Source organism: Papio anubis, chromosome 9, assembly GCF_008728515.1.
Source record: "Papio anubis isolate 15944 chromosome 9, Panubis1.0, whole genome shotgun sequence".
In the NCBI taxonomy this organism is placed as follows: domain Eukaryota; kingdom Metazoa; phylum Chordata; class Mammalia; order Primates; family Cercopithecidae; genus Papio; species Papio anubis.
In genome coordinates, this window is record NC_044984.1 from 24,119,515 (window position 1) to 24,139,784 (window position 20,270).

Sequence of the window (20,270 nt, forward strand, 5' to 3'; positions counted from 1 at the left end):
GGGCGGACGCCACCGGGGAGACGCCGCGAGCGGCCACGCCACGAGCGGCCCGGCTGACCGGTCTCCACAGAGAAGCTGCGAAGAGCGCCCCGCCGCCCTCGGGGTCGGCCTATACTGGCGCGCATCCATTTACTATCATTGACTGCATGTAAATAAACAAGCAGTCACCAAAAGTGGGAGGCGACTTCGGGTACTTAGGGAGACCGGGCGGACGATTTCCCACACCGGGGCTTTCTGATCGCCGCCCCGATTATTATCAGCCTCAGCACTCGGGCTGCGAATTTAGCCCCAGGCCCAAACAAACGCGACAGACCCTTTCAGCGCTAATCTCGGGTAGAAGGTGTGTGATATTTTGCTATCTTTCTTGATATTTTGAACCCATCACAAGGTCTCTAAACAGGGACTTCGCATATACCCATGGCCCCTGAAATCACAAACAAAAGACAACTGTTGTTAAGTAGAGGTGCCCTCGGTAGTTTAGACCTGAGGAGAGTCATTCAAACATTAATTAGAAGACAGATTAATCAGTTAACGTTTGTAGAGTTAAGATATTAAACAATGGGGCAATTAAACATGCTAGCATACCCGGAGTCTGTGTTGATAAACTACCTAGAAAGGTACGTTGGGAAAGACTTGAGGATTGAGGGGTGGAAAACCAACGCCTGTGCCTGATAGGATCGCCCCTCCTCCGAGACTCCACTTTCAGTTCCATTTCTCTAGTCCACATCATAAACCACCAATAAAGCTGAATTTAAATCCGAGCTATTAGGTCTGTTAACCAAGGCTTTACATTAATTGTCATCTTTTCTACTCTTGTACGGGCTGTATTCTGCAAGGTTTATTCCAGTCTCCCCCTGCTAGCGCCAGATGGAAGGGGCAGAAGAGAGAAGTGAAAGACAGGGAAGGGGAGAAAATGTGCCTAATCTATGTTAAGTACAAGCTAAATCTTTTGCACGTATCGTATCATCTTATTTAATCATCACGACAACCTTATGAGGTAAAATACTTTTTACTGTTTTACAAATGAAGAAACAGATTTAGCGGTTAAAACCTGGGCCCAAGTTCACATCGTTAAAAAGTGGAGTGTCCTTCATGTCAGATCGTAGTCACTACTCCCAGATCATCAGTGGCCCTCATTCCACTTGACATAAAAGCGAAATTATTTTCAAAAATCCTACATGGCTTTAAATTATTTGATATCCCCTACCCTCTTACTTCCCTGAACTCTCATCCTACTGTCCGTAGGTACACATTGGTTACTGGCTGTTCCTTGAAAATGCCAGGCAGGCTGCTTCCTCAGGGAATACGCACTTGCTACCCCTCTGTCTGGCACCTCATTTAAATCTTTGTTCTAAAGTGTTTTTAAAATGAGATCTTCCCTAAAAAGATCATCTTTGATACTGTAATTTCCCCCTTGTCCCAGATCTCTTTTCCTACTTTTTCTCCAGAGCTCTCATCACCTTCAATAATACACTATTTTGTTTTCTTGTCTCTCTCCCACCAGAATGTAAGCTCCATGAGGGCATGGGTTTTGATCTGTTTTATTTACTGCTAAATTTCCAGCACCTAAGACAGTCTCTGACACAAAAAGGCATTCAACAAATATTTATGGAATGTTGAATGAGTGAATCTATGGACCCTCTGTGGATTGTAAATCCTAATCCATGAACTCTGTGACTCTAAATCCTTACTTAGACAGAGTGTCTTAAACCTCCTGTCAATCTCTGTCTTCATATTAACAACAATCTGCTTTGAAACTTAGGTCACCTTCTGATAAGCCACATTCTATGCAGCCGAGAGATACTTATCTCGTACACAATAGACACATGGAATTCTTAAATGAATGAATTTGCACTTATGTGTATGCTACCTTGTGGTCACTCAAGCATAAATCACAGATTTATTTTGTGCAACATCAAGTGCATGATAAGTTCTTGTTTCCTCTTACAGCTGTGAATATGATGTTCTTCCTATAGTTGGTGTTACATACATCTTAAAAGGACTATAATATTGAAGAGGGGAAAGCTTTATATAGCACTTTTATGCTGATTATGACAATTCTGGCATTAGCAGAAACCTTATCCATCCACATGGTCTCATTTATCATCTAGGCTCATGATTCGCAAAGCAAATCTGCATCCAACCATTTGTTCCATGCACCCCACACTCCCGTTTTATCTCAGACACTTTCTCTTTCCTTTTCACTTCCAAAGCAATTTATACATATGGTATGTCAGGTCTTTCTGCCGTTCAGTCCTGGGTACTTACTTAGAAGCCAGCACCACCTCCTTGCAACATTCCCTTTCTTTCCTTACCATAGAGGTCTCAAGGGTAAATGCTTTAGGAATCACCTGCCATGCTTACCAAAAATGCAAGTTCCTAGGCCCCTCACCCATATATTTTATTCAGTTGGTCTAAGGTAGATCAGTAATCTTCACTTTTAGCAAATCAAATGATCCTAAACTGGTGGTCCACTGTGTGCACATTGAGAAACTCTGATGTAGATATTCAAATTCTTGGCACCCACACTTTCTGCTGTCTTCAGGGGTTCCTCTTTCTCAAGCCTGGTGGCTCCCTTGAACAGTCTCCCTGGCTCTTCCTTCTGTTGCTCTCTCCAAGGACAAGCACACTGAACCAGACTGTGATCACAGTGGGAAAAGGGGGAGGAAATAGAAAGTATAAGCGTGGGGATTCCAGGCCTGCTCTAAGCTAAAACTGAAGTTTCTACCCTCTGCTGTTAGACTGTCCTGGGAAGGTAGCCACGTACAAAGGTGCACATGTACTGACCCTTTCTTTCACAAACCTTCTTCTGCAGATAAAATTAAATCCAGAACAACAGGAGTACCTTTATGTTACCCGGGCTCTTAGAAAAGGTATAAAATGCTAGGACACCCTCAGAGCACTGCAAACGCAAAGGATTTACTCTAAGGCAATAAGGACACTTTAGAAAACACTGTCATCAGCCAGAGAGCTGCTGTTCAGTCCGGGAATCAACTGCACTTGTGATCCAGCAGCAGGCTGTGGGGCCCTGCTCGTCCCTTCATTAACAGTTATCCATTGCCTATAACTCTAGTAATTTTGCCATTCTCATAAATCACCATCTGTCCACTGCTTTTTCATGTAGTGTCAGCTTCTACTGCTATCTATGCTTCTAGTGGTCACTCTCTGTGACTAACATTGAAAGCATTCCAAGAGAGAGGATCTGGCCATGTCTGACATTCACTGTTCAATAGGAAGGGCCTTTATGGGACACAATTTTCCTGATTGGTGGCTGGCCTTCTTTATGTCTGGCTAAAAGATTATTGTGTGTGTTTGTGTGCCAACCCTGGGTCCAGACAGTTGTGGCCACAGTAGCAGGATGCAGAGCAGGGGAACTTGAGCAGGAGGAGCCATCTGCGGTGCTTTCATGGACTCAACTTCAGCACAACCTTTTGACTCTGGCAGGAATCTGAACAGATAAATGGGTGCTGCTTAATTCACTTACTCAGCACTTTATCCTTACTGGACACTCACTCATTTCACTTTGTATACCTTTTTGGCAAGTACATTTTCCCGTAACTGTTTTACTAGATGTATATTCTTCCAGTTCCCTGTTTCTTTTAATTCTGTGTTTTCATAGTTCTTAGCACATCTGGCTCCTCTGTAAATATTGTTGAAGTGAATGAAATTATAACAAGTTTCAGTCCTCTCTCTTCATAGGCACTTCATTCTCATTGAACCAATTTCCTGGACCATTTCTAAATGAATATTCTGTTATCACGGCAAATACCTGTCCAAAGCCAAATTCCCCATGTTATTCCCTCTAACAAATTCCCTCTCTCAGTTCCTCCATCTTACCTGAGTGACATAGTCCTCCAGAACATTTAGACTTGAAAACTTAATTTTTAACCCACTCTTTATTAAAATTAGTCACAGCTCCTTTTAATTATACTTCCTGAGTATTTTCCCATATCTGCCTCTTCTGTATTCCTTCCTTCTCAGGTACATTTCTGGAACAACTTCTTCATTGACTTTCCTACCTCCTGGCTTACTTTGTCTCAATTCAGGTCTATGATGTTGCCAAATTAACCTTTCTTCCACATGTCTTTCATCATCATCATCAAACATTTACTCTGTGCCTGCTCCGTATAGGCTACATGCATACTGGGTATATATTTGAACAGTGGAAAGAGTTACAAGCTAAATACCTAATAAGTACCTAAAGATGATAAGTACCTTTGAAATTATAGGGGAAAATGATCTCTAGTCCCAGTTAAGTCTCCCCTTCCCAGAGACTTAATCTTGCTTCCAAGTCTGTAGTAACTTCTTACATCCAGCTGAATCCAGTCCAAATCCTTGGTGCCTAACTTTTGAGAACATCCATAGTCAGGCACCGTCCTGACCCTATGACTTTGTTTCCCAGCTTCTCAAAGCAGATAGATGCTCTCCTCTCCTCGAGTGAATCCCCTCTCTATACCATTAAAATTGGATATTTTATGTCTCTGCTCCTTTTCTCACCCAGCACCTTTTTGCCTTTCTCTTTGCTACAGTTCTCTCTCATTCAAGATGTAGAATAAGACCTATTTCCTCCATGAATGCTTTGTTGATTATGCTGCCTCTTCTTTATCTCTCTCTCTATTATTTTATGTGGGCTAATCATGTCTCCCCAGGTAAATTCTAAAATCCTAGAGGTAAGAGTCGTATCTCAGGTGTGTGAACCCCACTCACCCATACAGCCTAGTTCATAGCAATTACTCAGTAACCACATGAATACACATAATGTGCTTATCAGCAAGGTAAACATGATGAAAGCAATGTTTGAGGAAGATTAGAATGGTGGCTACATGCAGAAAAGATTGGAAGGAAAAAGACCTCAGGTAAAGTATTTTGTGGATAGCGTAACAGTACCTAGTAGCAGTGGGTATGGTGCCCTGGCTTAATGTACTGGTCCTGTGAGCTAGAACAAATCTCAGAATCCCTTCAAGATTCATGTTTAAGAATGGAGTAATGCAATAACCACTACCATTTTTAAAACTCCTCCTATGAGCCAGACAATATTTACACTATTTTATTTTATTTCATTTTATTTATTTGAGATGGAGTTTCGCTCTTGTTGCCCAGGCTGAAGTGCAGTGGCACGATCTCGGCTCACTGCAACCTTCACCTCCTGGGTTCAAGCGATTCTCCTGCCTCAGCCTCCCGAGTAGCTGGGATTACAGGCACCTGCCACCACACTCAGCTAATTTTTGTATTTTTAGTAGAGGTGGGGTTTCACCATGTTGGCCAGGCTGGTCTCGAACTCTGGACCTCAGGTGATCTGCTGGCCTTAGCCTCCCAAAGTGCCGGATTACAGGTGTGAGCCACCACACCAGGGCAGATTTACACTATTTCAAACAAATCTATCCCACAAATCCACTTAACTTCTTCGCTGCTCCCAGTGTAGTCCAAGCCATTGCTATCCCTCCCCTAGGCAGGCAGATAGCAGCTAACAGGTATCCTTGCTTCTGGTGTTGTTCCTCTACAATCTCTTCTCCACAGAGCAGCCAGACTGGTTCTTTTAAAAATGCAAAATGGGTCATGTGACCAGATCAAGCTCTCCACTGGCTTCTGTTGCACTTACAATAAAATTCACACTCCTTCAAGCCATTTCATGATCTAGTTTTTGCCTACCTCTGATTGCACCATGCAAGACCCTTATCCGCACTAGGCTTCGACTTCACCCACCACCTTTTTGTTCCTGGTACAACAAAGCTCATTCCCTCCTTGGGCCTGTGACTGCTCTTTTCTCAGTCAGGCATGCCCCTGCCAGCCAGGTTTTCTGTCTTTCAGGTGTCAGCTGAAAGACACTGCTTCAGTGAGAGACTCCCCAACACCAGGTCTAAATCAGCAATCCTTACCTTAGTTCCTAACTAAGTTATTCTTTTATTTAATGCTTACCATATCTGAAATTATCTTGATCATTTGCTGCCTGTTTCCTCCCCTGAAATACAAATTTCATGAGCCAGGGACCACTGAATCCTCAATGTCCAGAGAGAGCCTGGCACATAGTAGTCACTTAATAAAGATTTGTTGGTAAGTTGTCATAAAGAAAATAATAGGACTAATAATCCACTCTAAGTGAGGTCTCTGCAAGTCAATTTAGATCTCTTGGCTTTGTTTCTATCTACATAATACAATAGTACTTCATTTAGTGAATAGTGAATTCACTAAATTCACTATTTAGTGGCTCATGCCTATAATCCCAGCACTTTGGGAAGCCAAGGCAAGAGAATTGCTTGAGTCTGGGAGTTTGAGACCAGCCTGGCAATGTGGTAACATGGCAAAACCCCATCTCTATAAAAAATACAAAAATTAACCAGGCATGGCAGCGTGCGTCTGTAGTCCCAGCTTTGCGGAAGGGGGTTGCTTGAGCCCAGGAGGTCAAGGCTAAGGGGAGCTGAGATCATGCTACTGCATTCCAGCCTGGGCAATGAGTGAGACCCTATTTAAAAAAAAAAAAAAAAAAAAAAAATGCCTTAATGCTTGGTTTTGTTTTTAAGGATATCAGAAATCAGAAGTATTTTAAAAAATCATTTCCTTTTAATTCCCCAAGGATGTGCTAATTGGACTCCCTACTGATTACAAGCCTGATTTTCCTACTTTCTGTCTCTTGTCTGTAATCACAGTTGTTGGACATGTTGTCAGGTGCTTCTAGTTCATTCATGGTAATATGTATTCAAACAGAGCTTTTTTGTGCACATCAGTTTAACATTATGGAGTCTGGGGCACTAACCCTTTGGGACCAGACATCTCACTTAGGATCCATACGTCCTCAGTTGAATGAAGCACCTTTGAGCTCAGTTCTTTTTGGAAGATTGTTCTGCCTTGTCAAATAATTTTTTATATTAGAAGTCTATAAATGTAGAGAGGTGGTAAATGGAGATATAAATGACTATTTCACTTTAGTCTAAATTACTTTCATAAATAATTCTAATGCCTGCATAAATTAATTCTATCTTAATGTATGAAAACCTCAACAAACTCAAACATTGCCATTTGTTACAGGCCCTTAAGAAACCAGTATTAGCAGGCTAGGCATGGTGGCTCACACCTGTAATCCCAGCACTTTGAAAGGCCAAGGAGGGTGGATCACTTGAGGTAAGAGTTCAAGACCAGCCTGGCCAACATGGTTAAACCCCGTCTCTACTGAAAATACAAAAATTAGCCAGGCATGGTGATGGGCGCTTGTAATCCCAGCTACTAGGGAGACTGAGGCAGGAGAATCACTTGAACCCAGGAGGTGGAGGTTGCTGTGAGCCGAGATTGTGCCACTGCACTCCAGCCTGGGTGACAGGGCAAGACTCTGTCTCAAAAAAAAAAAAAAAAAGGAAGCCAATATTCAATATTAGCTAATCTACCAGCACCATTTTGATATTCAGGATGCATCAATATACCAAACAGACACATTATCTCTGCCATCTTGAAACTCACGTTCTAAGGCAGTGCTCCTCAGACTTTTTGATGTCAGGATCATTTCACATATTTAGAAGTTATTTATTTAGAATAACAATAATAAACCCATCACATATTAACATAAATAACATTTTTATGAAAATAATTATATTTTTAAAAATGTATAATGAGAAGAGTGGCATTGTTTTCACATATCTGCAAATCCTTAATGCCTTATTTAATAGAAGAAGGTAGACTCTCAAATCTGCTCCTGTATTCTATCTGTTTAGATATCACATATAACCTCTGGAAAACTCCACTGTACACTCATGAGAGAAATGAAAATGAAAAAGGAAAATAACATCTCACATCTCAGTATTATTATGATTAGAGGTTTGACTTTCCAGACCTCCTGAAAAGGTCTTAGAACCCCCACCCCCCTCAACAAGGGTACCTGTACCACACTTTGAGAACTACTCTTCTAAAGAACTTATTAATTTTTTTTTTTTTTTTGGCTAATAAAACAGGGCCAAATTGAATAAAGACCAAGGCAATAATTAAGTTTTCCAAAATTATTGTTTACTCCTTAGAACAGGTTATCTGGTTCTCTATTAGACAGTATCTATTGATAATGGTAACCAGGAGAAATTATTGTTAAGATAATATATAAAGTAAAACAGATGCCCCAAATAATGCACTTCTTTGAAATAACTGAAATTTCTTGTTTTTAGGTCAGTCTTGTGTTCTTGAGTGTCTTGAAGTACTTTACAAATTTTAATGAATTGAACTTCCCAGGATGCCAATAAAACGTTTCCAAATACAATTTTGTGCACTTTGTAAACAGTTTGACAGGGTAACAGGGCTTGTCCTAGCTTGAAGGAAAGCTGTGAGCAAAACCAAAGAATTATTGTGTATTTATTGTGACTGTAAACATACTATATTGTCTCCAGAATTGGTTTTTTTTTTTTTTTTGAGACGGAGTTTCGCTGTTGTCGCCCAGGCTAGAGTGAAATGGCACAATCTCAGCTCACTGCAACCTCCACCTCCCAGGTCCAAGCGATTCTCCTCCCTTAGTCTCCCATGTAGCTAGGATTACAGGCGCCTACCACCACGCCCAGCTAATTTTGCATTTTTATTAGAAATGGGGTTTCACCAGGTTGGCCAAGCTGGTTTCGAACTCCTGACCTCAGGTGATCTGCCCGCTTCAGCCTCCCAAAGTTCTGGGATTACAGGCATGAGCCACCGCGCCCGGCCCAGACTGTTTTAATTTACCATGTTTGTCAGGAGAATGGGCTATGTTGTTATAATGAAAGTTACTACTCTCAATGTGTTGACAATATTTGATTTCTTTCATTTTGTTTTTTACGCCTTCTTTTCTTCCTGTCTTGTTCTCTCCCTTCTTCCCTCCTTCCTACCCTCCTGTCTCCTTCCATCTTTCCTTCCTTAATATTTTTCAGAAAAAAATACCAAAACCATAAAATTCCTCCAAACTTAATCATGAAATCTTAACCCACCTCCATGAAACATCCAGCTCTCTAGAAGTCATCACTTCAGTGACCTTAAACTCATTGTATCCCATCCACTGATGTTCAAGTCACAATAAAATCTTGTGATTCCTCTGTTCAAAACCTCCAATAGCTTCCCATCTCATTCAAAGGTAAAAACCTCAGATGACCTACAAAGGGCCTCTTACCTTTCCAATTCCATATCCTACTCCTTTCCTCCTGGTTTGATCTTTCACTGTCACACTGACCTCTTGTCCCCTGAACATACCAGGCAGACACCTACCTCAGGGCCTTTGCACCTGCTGTTCTCCCTACCTGGAAGGCTCTTTCCCCAGATAACTCATGATCTGCTCCCTCACCTCCTTCAGCTCTGTGCTGAAATGCCACTTTCTCATTGAGGACTTTTCTGACCACCTTATTCTTAAAAAATGAAACTTTCATCCCAGAACTCTCTTTTCTTTATTTGCATATTTTCCCATATAACTTATCACCATCTGTCACACAATATGTTTCACTTATTTATTTGTTCATAGTCTGTCTTCCCCCAATTAGAAATTAGGCTGTACAAGAGCTAGGATTTGTGTCTGTTTTATTCACTGTGGATTTCCCATCACTAGAATACATAATAGACACTCAAAAAATATTTGTTAAATGAAAAAAAAAAAAGAAATCCTAAAATGCACTTTGACATGTGTCAGAATTAATAAGAATGTAGCCAACTAAGAAAACATGCTAAAGTGTAATAAACAGGTATTTCCAGAAAATCATCCTAAAGTTGCTATTTCATCAACAATCAAGGATAAATGGATATCCCATTGAACTTTTTCTGCTGGCTTCAGAATATTATATAACTTGTATTGTTTTTTTAAAAGTCAATGGCAGGACTACCAAAACGAATTCTGTTAATAGATAAATTTGTGAGCTGAGTGGAAATTCTCCTCAAAACATTATATGAGAGAAGGCACTTAACTACCTTTGAACCTATTTTTGTACATTTCTTATTTTCTCTTTATAGTTTAAGAAAGCCACTGGCCTAAAATCAGTTTTATCAAAACAAACAAATCCTCAATAACCAATCTAATTTTCTAAGTGAAAATGTGTTATGAGTAAAGGTACTTATGTATTATAAAAATCAAAGAGCACATACTAGGCAATTGTATATCATTTTTGATAGAATTTGAAGAATCAAAGTTCAGAAAATAGAGGTATGAATGAAAAACTGAGTCTGCTCTGGTTCGAATGTGTCCACCAGAAAGCATGTGTTGGAAACTTAATCCCCAGTGTAACAATATTAAAAAGCAGGACCTTCAAAAGTGATTAAGCCATGAGGGCTCTGCCCTCATGAATGGAGTAATAGAATTATCTAGGGAGTGGGTTTCTTATAAAATAGCAAATGTGGCTCCCTTTTGTCTCTTTCTCTTCCTCTCTCTTTGCCCTTCCACCATGGCATGGTGCAGCAAGAAGGCCCTTGCCGGAAGCCAGCCCCCTGATCTTGGACTTCCCAGCCTCTAGAGCCATGTGATAATAAATTTCTCTTCACCCAGTTCCGCCGAGCGCAGTGGCTCACGCCTGTAATCCCAGCACTTTGGGAGGCCGAGGCAGGAAGATCACCTGAGGTCAGGAGTTTGAGACCAGCCTAGCCAATATAGGCGAAACTCTGTCTTTACTAAAAATACAAAAATTAGCCAGGTGTTGTGGCAGGTGCCTACAATCCCAGCTACTCAGGAGCTGAGGCAGAAGAATTGCTTGCACCTAGGAGGCGGAGGCTACAGTGAGCTGAGATCACACCACTGCACTCCAGCCTGGGTGACAGAACGAGACTTCATCTCAAAAAAATAAATAAATAAATAAATAACCCAGTTCAACATCTTTTTTTATAGCAAGATAAAAGGGACTAAAGACAGAGTATAATTAATACTGGGAATATGCACATGTGTGTGGATGATGGGGGAGTGTATTGTGTGTGTAGACCTTACCAACCCTCAATAATGCCTAGTGGTGGTAGCATCAAGTCTAGCAGCTCTGAACTAGCAAACTGTTGAGATGTATTTAACTGTGAGGATATCTACAAGTCATTTGTAACTAATGTTAAAGTACTTCACACTTCAGTTGGCTTTAAAATTTTTAATTCATGCTCAAGGTTACCCCTAGCACAATGCTTTTCAAGCTGGTTTGAATTATCATATGGCTTTCTTGAGTGGGAGTTGCAGTTAGTTCCCATGGGAGTATATTATGAATGTGATTATCCTCAATCATTTGTGTCTCAGAGAGAAAAGACTGAGACTTATTGGTCTGATTCATTTTCCAAGGAAAATTAGAAACCCTACAAAATAAAGAAGAAAGCAAGCAAAGCTTTGATGTCATCATTAATAAGCTGTTGGGTCATCATTTTCAAATAATTTTAGAGTGAAACACTCGAAAGTCATTCATCATGACCATGGTTTCAGATGGGGTTAGAAGCAAGCTGCTGTAATGCATGTAAGTTCACAGGGTGAAATGGGAGTTTCAAAATTTCCAAATGGTGCAGTGTTATGCATTGTTTCATTAATATATGAAATTCTACATCCAAAGGTAGATCACTTTTGGTTTTCTTTAAAATCTAAGATTTCTCAGAGCATCAGAAAAAAACAAAAAGTATTACTTTGTAAGAGAACTTGGGGCTGATTAGGCCTCCAGTAACATCTCTATACAAAATAGTAAACAATATGTAGTAGAGTAGTTATTATTTTTCCTTATGTGCTAAAGAAACAAGCTGTTAGGGAACTGCATCTTATATGTGATTCCATTGCTATAGATTAAAGAAAGATGTGTAGTATTGCTGTGACACTAGCTTACCAGAGAGAGCTATAGTAAATAAATAATGATGTGTATAAATGCAAGACACTGACACACATACTCAATACTAACATTGAAAAGTATATGTAGTTTTATAATGATAATACACATAATCTCTCATCTAGGCTTTTGCACTGGGCTCCTAACTGGTCCCCTCAACTATGATTTTTCCTTCTTCAAATCCACTTCATATATCATTTTCAGATTAATCCTCTTGAAGTACACTGCTGACATCCCTCCTTTTAGAAATCATAAGTGCCTACAGCATTAATATCTATGGAATAAAGTTCAAACTGGAGTCTGCTATTTCAACCTTATTTGCCACTACCCTTTCCCTTAAGGTGCCTTACTCGAAGCTAAACTTACTCATCCTCTACTTGTCCTGCCACTGTGGATTGCCCACTGCATGGAATTCTTGCTTCATGTCAGAATCCTCCATGATTTTTAAGCATTAGCAAAGCAGATTCTAATGGGGAGATGGTTCTAGACCTGTGTGTTTATACCTATTCCCATTTATAGGGAAGTGAAAACTTTCCAAAAGTGCAAAACTCTAAACTAGTTTTACAATATTCTCTCTGATGTGTTTTTATCATAGCCTCAAAAACTTTCATGACAACAGGCTGGGCGCAGTGGCTCACGCCTGTAATCCCCGCACTTTGGGAGGCCGAGGCGTGCGGATCACGAGGTCAGGAGATCGACACCATCCTGGCTAACATGGTGAAACCCCGTCTCTACTAAAAATACAAAAAAAATTAGCCAGGCGTGGTAGCGGGCGCCTGTAGTCCCAGCTACTCAGGAGGCTGAGGCAGGAGAATGGCGTGAACCCGGGAGGCAGAGCTTGCGGTGAGCTGAGATCCGGCCACTGCACTCCAGCCTGGGCGGCAGAGCGAGACTCCGTCTCAAAAAAAAGAAAAAGAAAAAAACTTTCATGACAACATAATACCTTCAAAACACTATAAAAGTCTCATTTTTCCAGAATATGTCTGGGGGAAGCAATTCCCCCCTTCACACCCAACTTGGCACCCTCTTACTTCAAGGCTCTTCTCAGATGACACTGTCATCATAAAGCCTCATCTCTGATTCTCTCAGTAAGAAATGATTTTCTACTTCTTTGCAGAGTTTACAGGAAAAAAAAAAAAAGAAATAATTTCCACTCTTCTTGACTCTCATTATACTTTATCTGTTTCTCCTATTCATTCAAACATCTGTGGGGCCTCTGAGTGTCTAGTGCTGAAACTGCAAGACTAAGAAGCATCCTGCTGCTAAGCATTTAACCCTCTTCTGTGTTTGTTGTGTTTGGAAGGGTCTTTTCAGTGTGCAAAAAACAGGCACACCCAGGCTAGCTCCTAATCAATAGGAATATATTGTGAAGCTCTGCAGGGAAGTGAAAGAAAGAACAAGAAACTGTCTCAATAGCCACATCCATTGAGAAAAGAACCTTTCCCAGGACACAGCCATGCTTGGGACACTCCAGGCTCAGAAGCACTAGCTATCTGCCTCAGCTGGCCATCCTCATCCCTTCAACTCAAACAACACATCATCACTTACCCCTTGTTCTAGTTTTCCACTATCACCATGACTTAGCAACCTTCCATCTCTGCTTCTCAACTCCAGCAACATTATCAACAAATTTACTCTGTCTGCATGTCTCATTCAAATTTCTGGAGGGTGATTTTGAACGAGCTAGCCAGTGAGTGACTTACCAACATTGAACTCCTGTATTGGACAGAGTTGATGCCCCAGACCAGCTCTGGAAATAGGTTGCTCATCTCAGATCCAATCTTCTAAGCATTAAGATGCATAATGTATACATTAAATAATTCTAACTTAAAAAAAAAACTAGGTGAGGTAAGGCATGCCCCCATAGCTTTTGCATTTCGCCTGCCTGCAGAATTAGCACCACAAGGATGCCAAAAGGTTTATGGTTTGTACCTTCCACAGAGGAAGGTCGAGTTGCACCTGGACCCACTTGAGCCATGGCTGGGGTGGCCAAGGAGCATTGCACCAGAATCCACAGAGACTCAGTGTGGCTCCGGCAGTGGGTCCATGAAAACTGACCCAGGCCTGTTCCCTCAAACCACTGTGCCCTTCTAGAAGCTGGGCCTGTGATAGGAGGGGCAGCCTCTAAGAGCTCTGAAATGCCTTTGGGCACATTCTCCTATTGTTTTGATGAATAGCACCTGGCTCCCTTCTATCTGTATTAATCTCCTAAGAAAACAGTCACTTGGCCACACCCTCAACTCGTTCTTCTGAATACACTTTTTTATTCTCTACATGGCCAGGCTTAAAACTTTCAAAATCTTTTCATTCTGCATCTCTTTTAATTATAAATTCTGTCTTTAAGTCATGTTTTCCTTTTGCATCTTACTGTATGCTGTTAAAAGTAGCCACGCAGCTTCTTCAATATTTTGCTTAGAAATTTTTTTCCACCAGATGTGGTAGCTCATTGCATTTAAATTCCACCTTCCATAAAGCCCTGGAGCATGGACACAATTTGGTCAAGTTCTTTGCCAATTTATAACAAAAATGACCTTTATTCCAGCTTTCAATAAGTTATCTCTCGTTTTCATCTGAGACCTTATCAGAATGGCCTTTACTGTACATATTTCCACCAACATTTTGATCATGGCCACTTAAGTAATCTTTAAGAAGTTCCAGACTTTCCCTACAACTTCCCTTGTCTTTTGAGCCTTCACCAAAATTGTCCTTAATGCTCCACTCATGGAAATTTAGACTTTTTCTAGCCTGCTCCTCTAAATTCTTCCTGCCTCTACCCATTATCCAGTCCCAAAACTGTTTCCACATTTTCAGGCATTTGTTATAGCAACAGCCCCAGTTCTTGATACCAATTTTTTAAAATCTTACTCCATTTTATGCTGCTATAATAGAATAACAGATTGGAAAATTTATAATAAAAAACAATGAATTTCTCACAGTCCTGAACGCTGGGAAGTCCACTATCACAGTGCCATCATCTTTCAAGGGCCTTCTTGCTGTGTCATTCATTGTGGAAGGCAGAAAGGTAACAGAGCAAGAGAGAGCAATAGAAGAAAGGGGCCAAGTGCATACTTTTGTCAAAAACTCACTCCTGATACAATGAATGCCATTATCTCAGGAGTGGGTTTTTGATACACTCTCTAAGTTTCTAACACACAAACTTTGATTAACACAGTCAAACCATAGCAGCTGACTATGAATATATTAGACAATCAGAGCATTGCTTGTCAGGGCAGACCTTTATTATAGCTGTATGTATTGTTTTATAACCCCTACTTGACCGTAAGCCCTTTAAAGATACAATCACGTTCCATTTGTCTTTGCATCCTTCATAGAGAGTAGCTTAGTACCCAGCACAGAGTATATGCTCAATAAAAATATATTAACATGTACCCAGATTATACCCTGAATATAAACCCAATCCCTCCCAACAAAATAATGTGAAGTATAATCTGGCATTGGTTATTCTTCATGGTGGTTATTTATTACCCCTGTTCTCAGTAACAGTCATATTAAAATAGAGTTTCACTATTTCATATATAATTCTAGCCAGAAGGGTACAAAGCTGCAACCAAACGTAGGGGTAGAGGTGGGGGTAGTTTGTCATTTGCTTTTTTTATCCACTATAAAATATGTTATGAACAGTTTTATAAGATTTCACCAGAGCCTACTGCCCCTGCATACATAAGAAATGCTGCAGTAATTACCAAGTGATGTTTTAAATGTAGTAAAAAAAAAAAAATTTCAGGGTGGAGCAAGAATGAGAAACAAAGTTTCTATCTTAGGTCTCCGAAGCACATTTCTAGTCTAACTCTGACTTGGCAGCCATCCAGAGGGGCCACATTAAGCTCAAACCTGTAATCCCAGCACTTTGGGAGGCCAAGACAGGCGGATCACGAGGTCAGGAGATCGAGACCATCCTGGCCAATACGGTGAAACCCCGTCTCTACTAAAAAAATACAAAAAACTAGCCGAGTGAGGTGGTGGGCGCCTGTAGTCCCAGCTACTCGGGAGACTGAGGCAGGAGAATGGCATGAACCTGGGAGGCAGAGCTCGCAATGAGCTGAGATCCGGCCACTGCACTCCAGCCTGGGCGACAGAGCAAGACTCCGTCTCAAAAAAAAAAAAAAAAGATGTAGATGACATTTTTTAAAACAGAGATTTACTAACATGTTTTTTGTTTTATGTTTTTCTCTCTCAGTAATTTGTTGTTTCCTCTTATGTCTTCTGGATTGTATTTCTAGGTAGCAGTCCTATCTTTATATAAAACAAAACTTTTTTTTATTGTCTTTAATACTATTCTCCTGGAACATATTTATCATTAGGTTCTTTCTCATATTCTTCTTTCATTAAGTTCTGAGTTTATACTCTGCAAGATTTCTTTATTTCTCTAACACAAATTATTCATAACTGTACTTTGTCATACATATTTTTATATGTGCATATTTCTTTTAGTAATGATTCTTTCCTGAAAAGAATACCAATAAAGATAAGTCCATAAAAAATGTAAAATGTTTATGTAAAATCTCATTTTACTTTCAAAACACTTACCAAATATGAATGCTTTCACCCCAAAGAAAATGATTTATTTGCTTTTCCTGCATGATTACCTCAGTATGTGAAAAGAGAAACACAAAATCATTTTGTTAGACATTTAGTTTGAAATTTTTTCATTAGAAACATTGCTGCTTGAACTGAAAGAATGAGAAGAATGAACGTTACATGCCCAGTAAGAATTTTTTTATGGGTATATGAAACAGCAGTAACTTATGTTTAAATTAGAATAATTCTAGTCTAAAACATTAACAAATTAAATAAATGAATATTTTGCCTTTCTACTGGAAAAATAAATCAGGATGAATTCTTCAGGCAGCTCTATTTCAGTATATTATGATCCATCAGTTTTAACCTCTTCTGTTGACTTGATAAATTATATACATAGTTTCCATATTCAATGTTTTGTTACCCAAGAAATTCAGATTCCTGTGATATAGCTCTCCAATATTATACATAATATATCACCACCACTAGCCTTGATTTCTATTCAGCAAGTCTTTGTCACAAAGCATCCATACAGTTAACAAAGATAAACATATTTATCCAAAGCTTTACATATTACCCTGAATTTTGCATAATGAAAACATTAATAGCCCAAATGGCATTCTATTTTATCACTAAATGTTCTTGTTGTCTATTATTTGCCGATTAAGCAATGCTGATCATGTGCATCAACTAATATCATCAACATACAGAGAGCCCTTCACAGATCTCAGTATCACACACCATCTGTGCATTGCTCCTGCAGGATTCTGTAGGAGCTAACAATATATTTTAGAGTAAGAACTACCCTTGTGGTTGAAAATCTCTCTTAAAAAAATCATTTTCTGCGTTTATTTGGGAACGAGGACTTGTGATGTTCAACAGCATCATTTGCTTTCATTTTAGGAGATAATCTTCTTTCCTAATTATTTTATTTTATTATTATTATTTTTTTTTAAGATGGAGGCTCACTCTGTCGCCCAGACTGGAGTGCAGTGGTACAATCTCGGCTTCCTGCAAACCTCTCCTCCCAGGTTCAAGAGATTCTTCTGCCTCAGCCTCTGGAGTAGCTGGGACTACAGGCACATGCCGCCACTCCCAGCTAATTTTTGAATTTTTAGTAGATACAGGGTTTCACCATGTTGCCCAGGCCAGTCTCAAACTCCTGACCTTAAGTCAAAGTGCTGGGATTGCAGGTATGAGCCACCGTGGCTAGCCAAAAAAATAATCTTTTTTTCTTTTCAGGCTCCAAGCCAAGTGACTTTAAAGGTGGAACACAAGTTATTTTATAACAGCCTAAAGTAGAAGCACAGGTAGTAACTGAGCCTGTCCCTCAGCTTTCTCATTTATATTTTAGAGTAGAAAGATGTAGTGAAAGAACTGGACAACCTTACTTTTACTTTCTAGTTTGTTCTCTGAAGGGAAGGTTTCCCTTTAAGTTCTCAGAGCAGTTTTCAGAAATTAGGTCCCCCTAGTAACTCAGGGACCCACAGACGCCCTACCTCTGGTTTTGTTGTTCCTAAGGACCCACACTGCTTTTTTTCTCTTCTCCTTCTCTGCCTCACTGTAATATTCGATCAGAAAGGACAATGTCTACATCCATGATAAAAAGGAAGGTTAATACTAAAATCATTTGTCAAATTTTGTATTTGGACGCCATGATAGCTAATAAAATGGAAATAGATGTATTAAAGGCCAGTCATGAAGAAAAGCTAAGGTCTTAGATACATACTAGCAGCAAACTGACTGAGAATAAAAAGTTTGACTCGGCTCAACATATTTGGCTAGGAGGTAGAACCATTGATTTCTCATTTATCATCCTCCCAGTCTTCCTACAGCCTATGGCAAACTGGGGAGACCAAATTCTGCAGTCCCCACCCTCTCAAACCACCTCAAGCCTGGATCTGGTACCTTTGTTCCCATTTTGCTTATCCCTATGGGAGCACTGCCTTTGTTTTTACTTTACCAGAATGAACACTTCTGTAGGATAAGAGTCATATCTTGTTCATTCATTGATTTGTAAAATATTAACTGAATGTCTATTCGGTACCAGTCACTGTATCAGGTATTGGGAGTGCAACAGCAAACACACACACAAGTCCCTGCCTTCATGCAGCATCAGAGGCTCAGCGTTGTGTTCTCTTTCTCAGACCTTCTCAATCAGGTGTTTTCCTTGCCTTCATGTCTCTTGTGCCCTCAAGGTTTTTACTCCCTGACCCTGTTCCAATCCAATCTTAGAGCCTGGTGGTCAATAACCATGTGTTGAATTGAATAACTATTTCTCTGCATTCAATGGAGATGTAGCCTATAACATTCCTTGAGTTAGAAAGACACCAATATACTGTTGTGCGGCCCATTCATAGGTAACGTGGGACCTGAAAAGAGAGAATGACTTTTGGGGGTGACTCAGGTGTGGCAAGCAGAAGGAGTGGCATAGGGTCGTGGTGACATGGCCTGTGCCTGTCCAAGATGGGCTCAGGGTCTTCACTGAGCACAGATGGGGTTGGTGGCATAGAAGAGGAATTTGAGAGGTACCAGGAAACTCCCTTTCACTGTATGTCTTAGTCCATTGGATGTTACTGGAAGGGAAGACCTGAAGCTGGATAATTTATCAAGTAAAGAGGTTTATTTAGCTCATGGTTCTGTAGGCTGTACGAGAAGCATGGCATCAGCATCTGCTTGGCTTCTGTTGAGGGTTTTTGTGTTGGGTCAAAGCATGACAGAGAAGGTAAAAGGGGAAGTGGGCATGAGTCAGTGGGACCAAACCTGAGGGTTGTCCTGGCTTTATAGCAACCCATTTTTGCAGAACTAATCTATTCCCCAGAGAACCAGTTCGATCTCAAGAGAGTGAGCACTCACTCACTACCCTAAGAACAGCACCAAGCCATTGATGAGGGTCCACCCACATGATTCAAAAACCTCCCACTAAGCATCATCTCCCAACATTGCCACACTGGGGATCATATTTTAATATGAGATTTCACAGGAACAAACAAACCACATCCAAACCATAGCACTGCCTAAATGTGTAAGCTGAAAAGAGGTAGGCAGAGGTCAATGAGCTGGTTGTAAATAGGTAGGCCACTCTAAGAGACACAAATGTTTGTCTTAAAGTAATGGAAAATCTCCTATCCTGCCAGGATTACGTCTTCTGGCTGGGAATGGAGGTAAAGGGAGGAGGGTGGCAGAGCTAAGCAATAGACCGTGAGGCTCTCCTAAAAAATAAAGGGTAGAGGGCTATTCTAAAGATAAATAAAACATGGATAAGAGTGAGGGGACTCTGCAGTGGGGCAGAAGGCTATGACTAAAGTGAGAAATGGCTTTTAGGCCCTTGGGGGACCCATGTGTATGGCCTTGGGTCTGTAGACTCTGAGAGTTACCGGCTCCAGCATCCAGTTTTAAGCTTTCTGTGTTGTTATTCTCTTCTGTTAAATTCAGCTGTAATCCTTGCACTTTGGGAGGCCAAGGCTGGCGGATGACCTGAGGTCAAGAGTTTGAGACCAGCCTGGCCAACATGATGAAACACTGTCTCTACTAAAAATACAAAAATTAGCTGGGTGTGGTGGCACATGCTTGTAGTCCCAGCTACTCGGGAGGCTGAGGCAGGAGAATCACATGAACTCTTCAAGCAGAGGTTGCCATGAGCTGAGATCACACCACTGCACACTAGCCTGGACAACACAGTGAGACTCCATCTCGGGAAAAGAAAAAAAAAAAATTAGCTGTCCATAAAGCCTTGCTGATGTTTAAAAACAAGTAAGATACGTATTTAACATAGTTGTACTAGCGAAAAAAAAAAAAAAAGCAGACACCAGGGATTTTTAGTATAAAGTATGGTATATAGCCATCTAAGAATGCCATATGACCACTGAGAATGGTGATATAAAAGTATATTTATTATAATTATTTTCAATATATTGTTAAGTGAAAATAATAGATTATAAAATTGCATGATCCCATTTTTGTAATGAGAAATATTTACAC